This window comes from Oryx dammah, unplaced genomic scaffold (assembly GCF_014754425.2).
Source record: "Oryx dammah isolate SB20612 unplaced genomic scaffold, SCBI_Odam_1.1 HiC_scaffold_10, whole genome shotgun sequence".
Classification (NCBI taxonomy): Eukaryota; Metazoa; Chordata; class Mammalia; order Artiodactyla; family Bovidae; genus Oryx; species Oryx dammah.
Genome location: NW_024070194.1, coordinates 50470849 through 50484084, shown reverse-complemented (window position 1 = coordinate 50484084; position 13236 = coordinate 50470849). Strand labels below are relative to the sequence as shown.

General features: G+C 42.5%; 1 protein-coding gene and 1 long non-coding RNA gene across 7 annotated transcripts in view; both read left to right on the top strand.

Annotated features, from left to right (window-relative positions):
• Positions 1-13236, top strand: part of CACNB2 (calcium voltage-gated channel auxiliary subunit beta 2) — a 416882-nt gene that overhangs the window by 336721 nt on the left and 66925 nt on the right. The gene's annotated exons all lie outside the window — the stretch shown is intronic.
• Positions 9432-11196, top strand: LOC120869028. The gene is made up of 2 exons (XR_005722398.1): positions 9432-10251; positions 11058-11196. It is a non-coding gene; the product is annotated as an uncharacterized LOC120869028 (long non-coding RNA).

The window sequence follows — 13236 nt, the reverse complement described above, 5'->3', positions numbered from 1 at the left end:
GTGTCAGTCTAGAAAACATGTGAAAACTTTATCCTGATTCACTTTCATATTCCACAATTGATTGAAATGTAGTGAATTTTGCCTTGTATTAATTCCAGTGTATAAACTCCACAAAGTGGGAATCTTGTTTGTTTTGTTTATTTTTTACAGACAACACTTACTGGATAAAACAAATGATTTATCCCAATAGTGTCATTTGGAAGCTCTTCAGTAGACTTCTTTTGTTCCTTAAAGTAAAATTAATAAACAGAATTTTAAGAAATGTCCTATAGAAGACCAAAAAATGATAAAGGACATAAGTAATAACACCTATAAAATAGAGATTTTTCTTTTTTATTGTCATCCTAACTTCGATCACCAACTAATTCACGATCTACTCATGCTAGTAGGAAGCAAATTAAGAAGGCAAACTTCTACAACGCTCTTTAAAATATTTTGTTCTTGATAGTAGTTACTCAGCATTGAGGACTGATTCTCTTTATGAATTTTTATGACTATTTTTTTTTTAAAACCTACAGTTCTTGGCTTTTGTAAAAAAGCCAAAGAAAAAAAGAGGGCTAATTGCCCTGAAATTTACAACTGTGCCTGTGGATACAAAAATGTCACATACATTGATAACATTAGGAATTTGAGATGAATTGTCATTTGCCCCTCCCAGCTAACTAACCTTAACCCTAACCGCAACCCCCCACCCTAACTGATGGGCTGTTCCTTCTGCAGAAATGTCACAGTCCTCTGGAACAGTTCTTAGAGGAAAGAGGTGGCCCAGATCATGCACTTGGACATGTTTTTTCCTGGACTCTGACTATTTTACTTGGAGGAGGGTGGCCACAGCTGACAGATCACCTCTGTGAAACACCAAATCCTTCAGGTTTTGAAGGGCCATGCAGTGATGCTGCCAGTCAGGAGCCAAAAACTCTTCACCTGGGCAGTGTTTCATGATGTAATGAATGCCGAAATTCACCAACGTAGCCAATAAACTTTTCTCCACTTAATTTTGTTATCCATTTATTCCTAATTTAAAATATCCAGGTACTTCCCTGGTGGTCCAGCAGTTAAGACTTCACCCTCCAATGCAGAAGGGCGTGGGTTCAGACCCTGGTCAGAGAGCTAAGATCCCGCATGCCTCATGGCCAAAAAACCAAAACATGAAACAGAAGCAGTGTTGTAACAAATTTAATAGAGACTTTTAAAAAATTGATGTCCCTGGCCTGGAGAAAATAAGTTAGATTAATTTTTTAAATATCCATAATATTCTAGACAGTGTGCATGATAAAACTGGGCAGTTCTTACTTTCCAGCATTTTGTAAAAGCAGAATACTAAGATATTCAGGGACTCTTTTAAGAAGATCATATTTTATCATGTCTGTGTGTGTGTGTGTGTGTGTGTGTGTGTTTGTATACAGCAGCTTCCCACTAGCTATTTGTTTTACACATGGTAGTGTATATATGTCACTGCTACTGTCTTAGTTCATCCCACTGGAGTCTTATGTTAATTCGTGTTTTATTTCTCTGTTTGTGGCTCTCAAAATATTAACATAAAGCAAATTGGGAAGAACTGAGATCTACTTCTAGCTTAATGGACTGGACTCTGCTTCCACATTTTCAGTCTTCATCTTAGTGATGACTTCTCAGAGGTTGGGTAGAAATTAGTTCTGATGGAAGGCTTTCCCATCTTCATTGCTGTACAGGATTTACATAGTCACAGCTCTGATGTTTAAATAGGACTTATTTTTTTAATACCTGTAGGAATGTTTCAAATTATTCATCTTTTTTTTCCCTGTGGGAGTTCTGATGTACACTTGTGTGGGTTTGAGTTGTATGGAGGTTGAGCCATCATTTGGAGTAAAATTCTGTTTTCGGCAGAGGACCATGTGTTGAAACCCTCTCCTGAGATGGGATCCCTGTGGTTGTTATTTCTCAACCCTGTGTCCCTTCTTCAGTGACCCTCATTTCTGCAAACCACAGTCCTTGGGGCAGTAGTGATGGTACAGCCGTGTCTTCTGACCTTTGTCCAGAATGATTTTGTGTCTGTGGACATATTCCTGCCTGGATTGACTCCTTTTTAATTTTACTTGTTGTTTGAGATCATTTCCCCTGACTAGTTCCCTTTGAATTCAGTGTCCATGTTTTTCCCCTTTGATTCTATTTAGATAAATTTAGATCTTCAGACTGTATGTCCTTTGTTTTCAGCATATTGATAAAGGTCTCTATCTGGGGGCCATTATACTTCTGGCCACCTGATGTGAACAGCCAACTCATTGGAAAAGACCCTGATGCTAGGAAATATTGAAATCAGAAGGAGAAGAGGGTGACAGAGGATGAACTGGTTGGATGGCATCACTGATTCATTGGCCATGAACTTGGGGAAACTTCAGGAGATGGTGAGGGACAAGGAAGCCTGTCATGCTGCAGTCCATGGGGTCACAGAAGCAGACACGACTTGGCGGCTGAACAACATACATCTACCAAAGGCTGGAACTCCTCAGATAGTATGGGTAGGGAAAAACCAATGGCCTCAGTCTAGCCAGTGTCACCCCAGGAGGGAGTTTAGGCATAGCTGTCTCAGAGTACTGAAATCTTCCTGGAGCCCTGGACTTAAGGCTCCGGTTTCTTTTTTTCTCTTTTTTCCATCTGGGATGTTTACTTATTCCAGAAATACCCCCCACCCTCATGGTCCAGAACTCATCCAGTTCTGGGAAATTAATACTCCATCTTGGCCATTTCTCTTGAGCAGAAACCAGTAGTGTGAGATTCCCAGCTCCTCTTAATGGCAAGTTTTTCCAGAACTTGCAGGATGTCTGAAGATCCTGGGACAGAAGCGTCTCAATGGAAAACTATGAGGACATATGAAAGTAGAAATAGTTCTCCTTGCTGCCTGTAAGACAACAGATGAGACGGTTGGTTTGTTTGTTTTGGCAGTGCTGGGTCTTTGTTGCTTCACAGGTGTCAGGAGCCACTCTCTAGCTGCAGTGCACAGGATTCTCATCATGTTTGCTTCGATTGTGTAGCACAGGCTTCAGCAGTTGCAACACACGGGCTCAGTAGTTATGGCTCCCAGACTCTAGCGCACAGGCTCAATAGTTGCGGCACACAGGCTTAGTTGCTCCATGCAATGTGTGATCTCCTGGACTGGGGATCGAACCCTTGTCTCCTGCATTGGCTGAGCCACCAGGGAGGCCCCACAAGCTATTTATTAATTTAAGCAAGATAGTTCATTTTCATTTAATCCAAGATAATTTTCCCTCCTTTCCTCTCTCCTAGTCTTCTTATCCTCCTTCACTTTTAGTTATTTTTTGAATACTTTTCACTGATTCAGTTCATCACCCCTTGCTGCACAGCCCACTGAGAAAACTCAAGTTTGTGGATGGTGCCACAATCATCCTACCACCACCAGTCTTCATCTGTATCCGTGTTTTCTTCCCCTCTTCATGTGAGAATAGAAAAGGCATGTCTCCTGCTGTGGGAATCCTCGTTTAGTTTCTCCCCTTCCAAGAACTTCCTGCCTCCAGTCATCATCTCTTTCCTACAGCATCCAGTCTTTCCTCTCTACTGGACCATTCATATATGACATAGTGTGGAGGAAAAAGGAGTCCATCCTAAAAGCCCCCAAACCCTGCGTCGCATGTCCTCCAGCTACAGGTTCATACCTCCACCCTACTTCCCAGCAGACTTTCTCAAAGTCTGCACGAATCATTTGCACTTAACGTCTCCCCTTCCCACCCCTCCCTGGTCCAGACTTTACCCCTCAGAATCTCAGCAACCCCAACAAATGGCTCCAAGCCCAGTCAACAATCTCTGTATTATTGTCAAAGAAGTCATAAGCTTTGTGCTACCGTTCTCAGGCTGTCAGCAGCATTCCATGTGGTTGATCACCCTCCAACTTGAAATGTCTGCTCTGGGCTTCTGTGACACCATGTTTTTTGGCCATCCCTTGACAGTGTTTTTGGTGGATTGGGGGAGAGTTAGCGTGGGCTCTTACCTCTCTTCTGAGCCTCCCAGAGTTGAAATTCTACAGCACCCAGAACTTGGCTCTTTCTTTTCACTCCATTCTGAATTCCAGTTGATATTTCCAACTTTCTCTAGAGCTTTTCCACTTGCCTGCTCACACAGATGTCAAAGTCAACTTGATTGCCTACCACTATGGCCCAATGTATTCTTTCTCAGGTTCTCCATCTCAGGAATGGTCTCAGCCACCAATAAGTCCTCTTATTTCCACCTCCAAACTGTACCCAGCTTTTCCACTGCCACACAAATCCAAACCACTGTCATCTCTCATCTGGGTTCTGTCCTACTCTTGCTCCTTTCCAGCTTGTTAAAGAAGTAACATTCTTTACTTTTTTATTTTTTATTATTTTATTTTTTAAAAAATTCTTTACTTAACCACTGGTAGTTCAGTGGTTAAGACTTGGGCTTCTAAGGCAAGGGATAAAGGTTCTATCCTTGGTCGAGGAGTTAAGATCCCACTTGCCTTGTGGGCCAAAAAAAGAAAAAAAAATTTTTAACAGAAGCAATATTGTAACATTCAATAAAGACTTTAAAAATGGTCCATGGTCAATAGTCTCTTTTAAAAAGATTTTTAAAAATCTTTTAAAAAAAGAAAAATTAGAGAAAATTGGCAAAATCTATATTTCAGCAGGGACACTGAAATAGGAGAGGAGTTGTTGGTGTTCAGTCGCTCAGTCGTGTCCAACTCTTTGCAACCTCATGAACTGCAGCACACCAGGCTTCCCTGTCCTCTACCATCTCCCGAAGCTTGCTCAAACTCATGTCCATTGAGTTGGTGATGCCATCCAACCATCTCATCCTCTGTCGTCCCCAGGAATACATTACATATATATATTTATATATATTTAACAGGTAGGACAGTCACACTACAGTACGCCAGTAGGAGAGAACTAAGAGGAAGCAGTCTAAGAAAGAAAATGGGGAAGTTCTGAAGGTTTTGACTCGATGACTTGATTCTTGGACCCGCTGAACTGTGGATAAGCTGATGGATATTCTTGAGGCAATTGGATATAGACAAGTAAAACCAAGCTTTCAGGATTGAATATATAGATATAAGAATCAACATTACAGTTTATACCTGAAGCCATGGAAGTGGATGAAATCCCCTGCGGAAAATGTATAGATGAGAAAATAATCGTGTCAGTCCTGCTTCTGAGCCTCTGGTTGACTCCTTGTATCTCCCCTCTGTTTCTTCCTTCAGATCTAAGTCTGCATGTCTCATCTCCTTCCAGCTGCCCGGCCCCTCCATTTACGCCTGGCTGTCTCCTCCCCAGGATACATGCATACACCGTGTCCCCTGTACCTTTTCAGGCTTGTTATTCACAAAGATAAGCACATAGGTCCCCTTTCTTTATAAGGGTTTTGCTGCTGAACATTTTGGCACTCAACAATCTTCAATTATCTAGACCTTGGAGGAGAGTGACAACACTTGACAAACACAGTTACACCTCCTGTCCCAGGGGATGGCTTATCTGACATTCCAGTTTTGGTGCACAAAGCCAAGAATCTCAGAGTAGCACACAAAGCCTCTTGGCCGTCAGAGTGATTGTAACATCTAGGCACTAAAAGTGGGGTCTGTTTTCATCTCTTTTACCTATAAGGGCTTTCCTGGTGGCTCAGATAGTAAAGAATCTGCCTGCAATGCAGGAGACAGGAAGATCCCCTGGAGGAGGGCATGGCAACCCACTCCAGTATTCTTGCCTGGAGAGAATTCTGTGGACAGAGGAGCCCAGTGAGCTACAATCCATGGGTTGTAAAGATCAAACATGACTGAGAGACTAACAATTTTACCTATACTCCCAATGGGCTTGTTTTTATGAGTATGGCTGTTAATTTTTGAATTGTATGAAAGTCCCACATGGAAGGTTCTATCTTGGAATTTTGGCAGAAGGAAGAAAATCAGATTCTTTGTAGCCACTTAATTTGATCATCTATCATGCTACTGCTAAGTCGCTTCAGTTGTGTCCGACTCTGTGCGACCCCATAAACGGCAGCCCACCAGGCTCCCCCGTCCCTGGGATTCTCCAGGCAAGAACACTGGAGTGGGTTGCCATTTCCTTCTCCAAAGCGTGAAAGTGAAGTCTCTCAGTCGTGTGTCTGACTGTTAGCGACCCCATGGACTGCATCCTACCAGGCTCCTCTGTCCATGGGATTTTCCAGGCAAAAGTACTGGAGTGGGGTGCCATTGCCTTCTCCAATCATCTATCATGGGTGTCAGCAATTGTTGAAGGAATAAGAGACTCTCACTTTAATGGGCCTGTTTAATGTGACAGTCTTCCCTGGGTTTCCCTGGTGGCTCAGCTGGTAAAGAATCTGCCTGCAATGGGGGAGACCTGGCTTTGATCCCTGGGTCGGAAGATCCGCTGGTGGAGGACATGGCAACCCACTCCAGTATTCTTGCCTGGAGAATCCCAGGGACAGAGGAGCCTGGTGGGCTGCAGTCCCTGGGGTCGCAAAGAGTCTGACATAACTGAGCAACTAAGCCCAGCACAATCTTTATCTAAAAAGTCTGGTTCACTGGTGGTAGGACAACTTCTAGACCAACTATTAGAAACACGCATTCATAAACTGGACCACAGGTTGTTTTGTTGTTAAGTCGCTATGTCTGACTCTTCTTGACACCATGGACTATATATAGCTCAGCAGGCTCCTCTGTCCATGGGATTTCCCAGGCAAGAATACTGGAGTGGGCTGCCATTTCCTTTTCAAGAAGATCTTCCTGAACCCAGGGATCAAACTCACATCCCCTGCGTTGGTAGGAGGATTCTTTACTGCTGAGCCACCAGGGAAGGCTGACCAAGGAAGTACCACAGGTTTAAAGAAATCTAAACAAAATGTGAAATTCATGTAATGTCCAAATAATTCTGACTTAATGGTTCTTTTAAGGCGTATAGCATGATGATTTCATTGATACATGTTGTGAAATGATTACCACATAAGTTCAGCTAACGTCCATTTTCTCATACAGAAACAATGAAAAGAAAAGAAAGGGAAAAATAAACTGTTCTCTTTGTGAAGAGAACTCCTAGAATCTACTCTCTTAACAATTTACCTGTATATCATAGAGCAGTGTTAGCAATAGTCCTCATGTTGTACGTTACATCCCTTGTAGTTATTTATTTTATAAGCAGAAGTTTGTACCTTTTGACCACCTTCCTACAATTCCCCTTCCCCACCCGCCACCTCTGATAACCACAAGTCTAATCTGTTTTTCTATGAGTTTGTTTTTTGGGGACAGTTCTTTGTTTAGATTCCACATATAAGTAATAGCAGTAATAAACAGTATTTATCTTTTTCTCTCTGACTTATTTCATTCGCATAATGCCTTTAAGGTCCATTCATGTTGTTGCAAATGTTAATGTTTTAAGTGAGATGATATAAAAAGTCATTATCATTTTTTTGAGAGTCCCAGGTCATCCATCCTAAAGCCATTCTATTGAAATGACAAATTCACACTGCTGTCTCCTTGTGTCACAGACATCAGATCTTTACCGATGATGGTCAGCACTCGTATTTAAACTTCAGTGTTAGATAATTTGGACTTCCCTGGTGCCTCAGAGGGTAAAGAATCTGCCTGCAATGCGGGAGACCTGGGTTCAACACCTATGTCAGGAAGATCCCCTTGAAGACCATCTGTGTTCTCTGGAAACATAAAATCTAACCTTGAGGTCAAGAAATACTCACTGAGTGCCCAGCCTATGGCAGGCATTGGAAACACAATGATATAAGAGGTGGTTTCTGCCTCTACAACTTTACTGTTTGGTGTGTGAGCATTATAAAAAGATCAGTGTCAACTCCTTATGAAGTTAACATACATAGTAAATGCTGCAGGGTTTCTCAGGGGAGAATCTGGTGAGGTTAGTAAGAGTGGTTGGGGAATCATTCCATCCAACAGCAGCAACCAGGAACCTGAAGGTGTGTTTATTTGACTTCTCACCCCATTCAGGTGGCTTCACCTAATGGAGCTTTTCTGTCAGCCTACACCCCTTGCCAGGCAGTTGATCAGTCCCTCCTTGGCAACCCTAACACTTCTGCTCTTTCTCTTTTCCTCTGCTGAAGTACCTGGGATGCAGTGCAGGTGTTGGCGTGTCTGTCTCTCCTTGGAGATTCTGACTCGTGGAAACAATAGGTTTTGTCTGTTTATCTTTGAATCCCTCCTGCCCCATATAGTACCTAGAATGTTGTGAGTGTCCCCCTCCCCGGAACCCCACCCCCGGAAAAGTGTTCACTGCATGAGAGAATAGAGGAATGAATGAATTTTCCAGGCACAAGTTGATCCCTTAAGAGAGGTTACAACATTGCATTTTTTAAAATATTTATTTGGCTGTGTCGGGTCTTAGCTGTGGCACATGGAGTCTTCAGGATCTTGTTTATTTGCAGCACGCAGGATCTTTATTTGCAGCGTGTGGGAGCTCTAATTGTGGCATGCAAACTCTTACTTGCAGCACCTGGGACCTAGTTCCTTGACCAGGGATTGAACCCAGGTCCTCTGCATTAGGAGTATGGAGTCTCAGCCACTGGACCACCAAGAAAAAGTCCCTTGCATTTTTAAATAACCCAGAGACCTCTATCAGCATGTAGTCATCAAAAATAAAGAAAATTAAGTAGCCCTAGAATAGGAATTCTGTTTGCTTTAGGAGAGGAAGTTATTTTCTGGGTACCTCCAGTCTTTATTAAACTGTCCTTAGTTTAAGCCTCTGGAGCACTAGTTAGCAGAAATTATGGTGCAGTGCAGTTGGAATTATGGGTTAGACTCCAGTCTTTGCCACATAGAGTCATGCGATTTGAGGCCTGCCCTCTGATTTTCTTCATATGCGAAGTAGAAGTAATTATACTTCATTTACACACCAAAGGCTGTTGACATTCTGACTCAGAAGGGATCTTGAAATCTGTAATTCACTGGAGGCATAGAAGAACTGGCTGGGGGAAGAGATGTGTGTGGTAAAAGAGGAACTTGGAAAGATGTCTTAGGCATGGCAATTCCTCTGCAGATGTCGTGCCCCAGCCATCAGCATCATGACGCGCTACACATTTGCGTTCTGCTAAACTGCCTTTGGAGTACCTCCACCACTGCTTTCTGTAAAGTAAAAATTTTGCACCCCCACCGCAGATGTGTTAAACCCAGAATCTCCCAGTTTAGCTACAGTCTTGTCTCTGTATGGCTCCTTCACACCCATCAGCTACATCAGCTTTTTTTTTTTTTTTCCCTTTGGCAACACCATTTGGCATGAGGGATCTTAGTTCCCTGACCAGGGATCAAACCATGCCCCCTGAAGTGGAAGCATGGAGTCTTAACCCCTGGACTGCCAGGGAGTTCCCTCTATCAGCTCTTTGATCTCAGATATACTTTTTTCTTTTTTACTTCTTTTGTATTTTTTAATTTTTATTTTATATTGTAGTATAGTTGATTTACAATGTTGTGTTAGTTTCAAATATACAGCAAAGTGATTCAGTTATACATACACAGATATCTATTCTTTTTCAGATGCACTTTAGAAGTCTAGGTTCCTAAATTTTCTTTGGTGGAACATGCCTTCCTTCATTTCCCTTTCAACTTCTTAAACCCCATGATTGGCCATCGGAGTCATTTCTGAATAGGGAATTTCAGTTTTGGTGACACTTGAGCCATCCTTCCATCCCACCTGCCCTCCCCCCTTGCTTCCGTGCTGTCAGCCACTTCCCTAACCTCGCAGTAACAGTCGGAAGATGTAGGGAGTTGATATAAGAGCTTTAGTGCCTTGGTGTCAATTAGGTCTGGTTTCAAATTGTGTCTGACAGTTATATCTCCGTAATAACTTCTCGGTTTACTATTTTCAGCTCAATTTTTAGAAACCATGTGGCCTTTTAGAAAATCTTCCAGAAGGTTTTAATTCTTCAACTCTGTATTTCTGAGTATTCTGTATGGCTTTGTTAAAAATGCATGGGGTGGGGGGTGTTTTTTGGCCATACCACACAGCATGCAGAACTTCCCTGGCCAGGGAACAAACCTGTGCCTCCTGCAGTGGAAGCACTGAGTCTTAACCACCAGACAACCAGGGAAGTCCTAAATAAAAATGCAGCATTTTAGATTTGGATCAGACTGGCCATTTGTGTTATTACTAAGCCCCACCCCCAGCAACTGAATCTGATGCAAAACAAAATTCGAGCATCACCGCCATAGAATAGAATACACTCTCTTCAAGTGGAGATTCCCATTCCTGAATATGAGGAGTTGTTAATGAGATAAAGGAAAATTTGCATTGTGTTCTAGGGATCAGTTCAGTTCAGCTCAGTTCAGTCGCTCAGTCGTGTCCGACTCTTTGCGACCCCATGAATCTCAGCACGGCAGGCCTCCCTGTTCATCACCATCTCCCAGAGTTCGCCCAGACTCATGTCCATCGAGTCCGTGATGCCATCCAGCCATCTCATCCTTGGTCGTCCCCTTCTCCTCCTGCCCCCAATCCCTCCCAGCATCAGAGTCTTTTCCAATGAGTCAACTCTTCGCATGAGGTGGCCAAAGTACTGGAGTTTCAGCTTTAGCATCATTCCTTCCAAAGAAATCCCAGGGTTGATCTCCTTCAGAATGGACTGGTTGGATCTCCCTGCAGTCAAAGGGACTCTCAAGAGTCTTCTCCAACACCACAGTTCAAAAGCATCAATTCTTCGGCACTCAGCTTTCTTCACAGTCCAACTCTCGCATCCATACATGACCACTGAAAAACCATAGCCTTGACTAGACGGACCTTAGTCGGCAAAGTAATATCTCTGCTTTTCAATATGCTATCTAGGTTGGTCATAACTTTTCTTCCAAGGAGTAAGCGTGTTTTAATTTCATGGCTGCAGTCACCATCTGCAGTGATTTTGGAGCCCAAAAAAATAAAGTCTGACACTGTTTCCACTGTTTCCCCATCTATTTCCCATGAAGTGATGGGACCGGATGCCATGATCTTCGTTTTCTGAATGTTGAGCTTTAAGCCAACTTTTTCACTCTCCATTTTCACTTTCATCAAGAGGCTTTTTAGCTCCTCTTCACTTTCTGCCATAATGGTGGTGTCATCTCCATATCTGAGGTTCTAGGGATCAGTGATTCTTAATTGAAGATGTGTGTCAATCATGGTGATTTAAAAAAAAAAAAAAAAATCTGTGGTTTGGCTCCACCTGCTGGCATTTCAGTGCAATACTTTTCAGGTGGGGCCTGGACCCTTTTTTAAAAAAAGTATCACAAACAGGCCATTCTCTTTGGTATACTATGGTCTGATACATCTGCAGTGGAAATAAATGCATGCTGGGGATAGCAGTATTCCAGTTTAAGTTAGTAATGTATTAAATATAAGGGCAATATTGGAGTTGTTTAAAGAATTTATAGGTGTAACATTCCTGTTCAGAGTATGATTTTAGAGGACTATTAAAGGGTGTCTTCTGGATAATGTTTTGTGCAATCTTTGTTGCATGCTTTGTATATCTTACAGGAGTGTTTATAATAGTGAACAGTGGAAACAACTGAAATGGTTAAGTAAGTGGTTATATTAATGATGCATCCATGTTGTTAAATATTATGTAGTGATTGAATATTAAGCTTGTTACATGCATAGCTGGGAAAACCACTCATAAGTGAAAGCAGCATATAAAATTTGACTTAAGATATTGCAACTGTGTAATTCATACAGAATAGAGATTAAACTTCCGTTTAGTTCACCCAAATAAAATTGTAAACGAGATCTCTGAGAAAAAGTGAATTTATAGATGTAAAATCTCATAAGTCTACAGATTTGATACCAGTTCTTTTTTTTTAAGATATTGCTACCACCAAACCCTGAAAATAATATGATGCTGTTTCTTCCCTCAATGAAATCACATTTAAATTCAGAGTTACCAGTGCTAGTTTACATTCAGCTCAAGACAGCAAGCCTTAAAATAGCCTTAATGACGCATGCAAAGCATTTTCCTAGGAACAGACTCTGTACTTAATAGTGTCTGAAGCCATCCATCAATACTCATCTGGTGCACTGGTGTGTTAGGAAGTGGTGCCAGCAATATGTGCTTCTTGCTGTCAGGTACACAGCCACACAGAGATTTCATGCCGCCTGCTTTAATTAGCCAAAGTGAGGAAGGAGATTGACTTTTCAGTTGTTCCTGCTTCTTCAAAATACTTGTCCTTTGCTGACTGTACAATAGCAATGGCAAATTAAAAATCATCTCTGAAGGTTTCTCTTGTGTTTTTAATGTGTCATAGCCTGAGCCAGGGTGTCACTGGACAAGGGGCTCGGACCCTCAGATGCTGCTTCCTGCCACCTGACTGTCCATGACCTTGAATGAGACCCCAAGTTGCTGGGCTTCATCTTTTTCATTTTGAAAATGAGAGGCATGGCAATGAGGCTCATGAAAGGCTGTTTTAGCTAACGTCAAGATGATGAAATGTTATGTTTCAGCATATTTCACTGAAATTTCTCACCTAGAAGAAGGGCCTCTGGAAAATATATAATGAGACTTTGGGGAAAGGAATGGGCTCTCACAGTGAGGGAGGGGAACCTTGTGCGTCTAGACCTGGCCACAGCTTGAAGGATCAGCTCGTGTTAGAATTCAGAGGCACCCACAAATCTGTTACCTCATATACAAGGGCGCAAGGGACAGAGAGGCAGGGTGACATCCAGGAACTGGGGACTCTGTTCTGTCATAGGTTCCTGGAACCAGGCCAGGGGCTTAGTCAGGTTCCTGAACTGAGGCGGCGTGATCAAGCTGTACGAAAGTGAAGATGCCAGCTCACCCCGTTTTCCTCCTTCGTGACCTGTTACTCAGGGACTGTCCCGCTTTCCCGAGAGAGGAGGCCTGGCTGGGGGGAGGGGGGCGGTGCCGGGATGAGCTTGTAGCTGCGAAGCAACAGGGAAACCTCCAGTTTGCACTTTGAAAGATCAGACTCACTGTTGCTTTGGTAACCTATGCCTGCTCAGTGTTGTGGCGCCTGCTCAGCCCTGAACCTCATTCTAGGAGTAGGGCTGTAGTTTTTTATATGTTTATTTTATGTTGGAGTTCAGTTGATTTACAATGTTAGTTTCAGGTGAATAGCAAAGTAATTCAGTTATACATACACATATATCGACTCTTTGTCAGATTCTTTCCTCATATAGGTTATTACAGAGTATTGAGTAGAGTTCCCTGTGCTGTACAGTAGGTCCTTGTTGATTAATTAAACCAGTAATTATTGATCTTTGGCTCAAGAAGCACTTCACTGATATTTCCCCTGACCCCGCC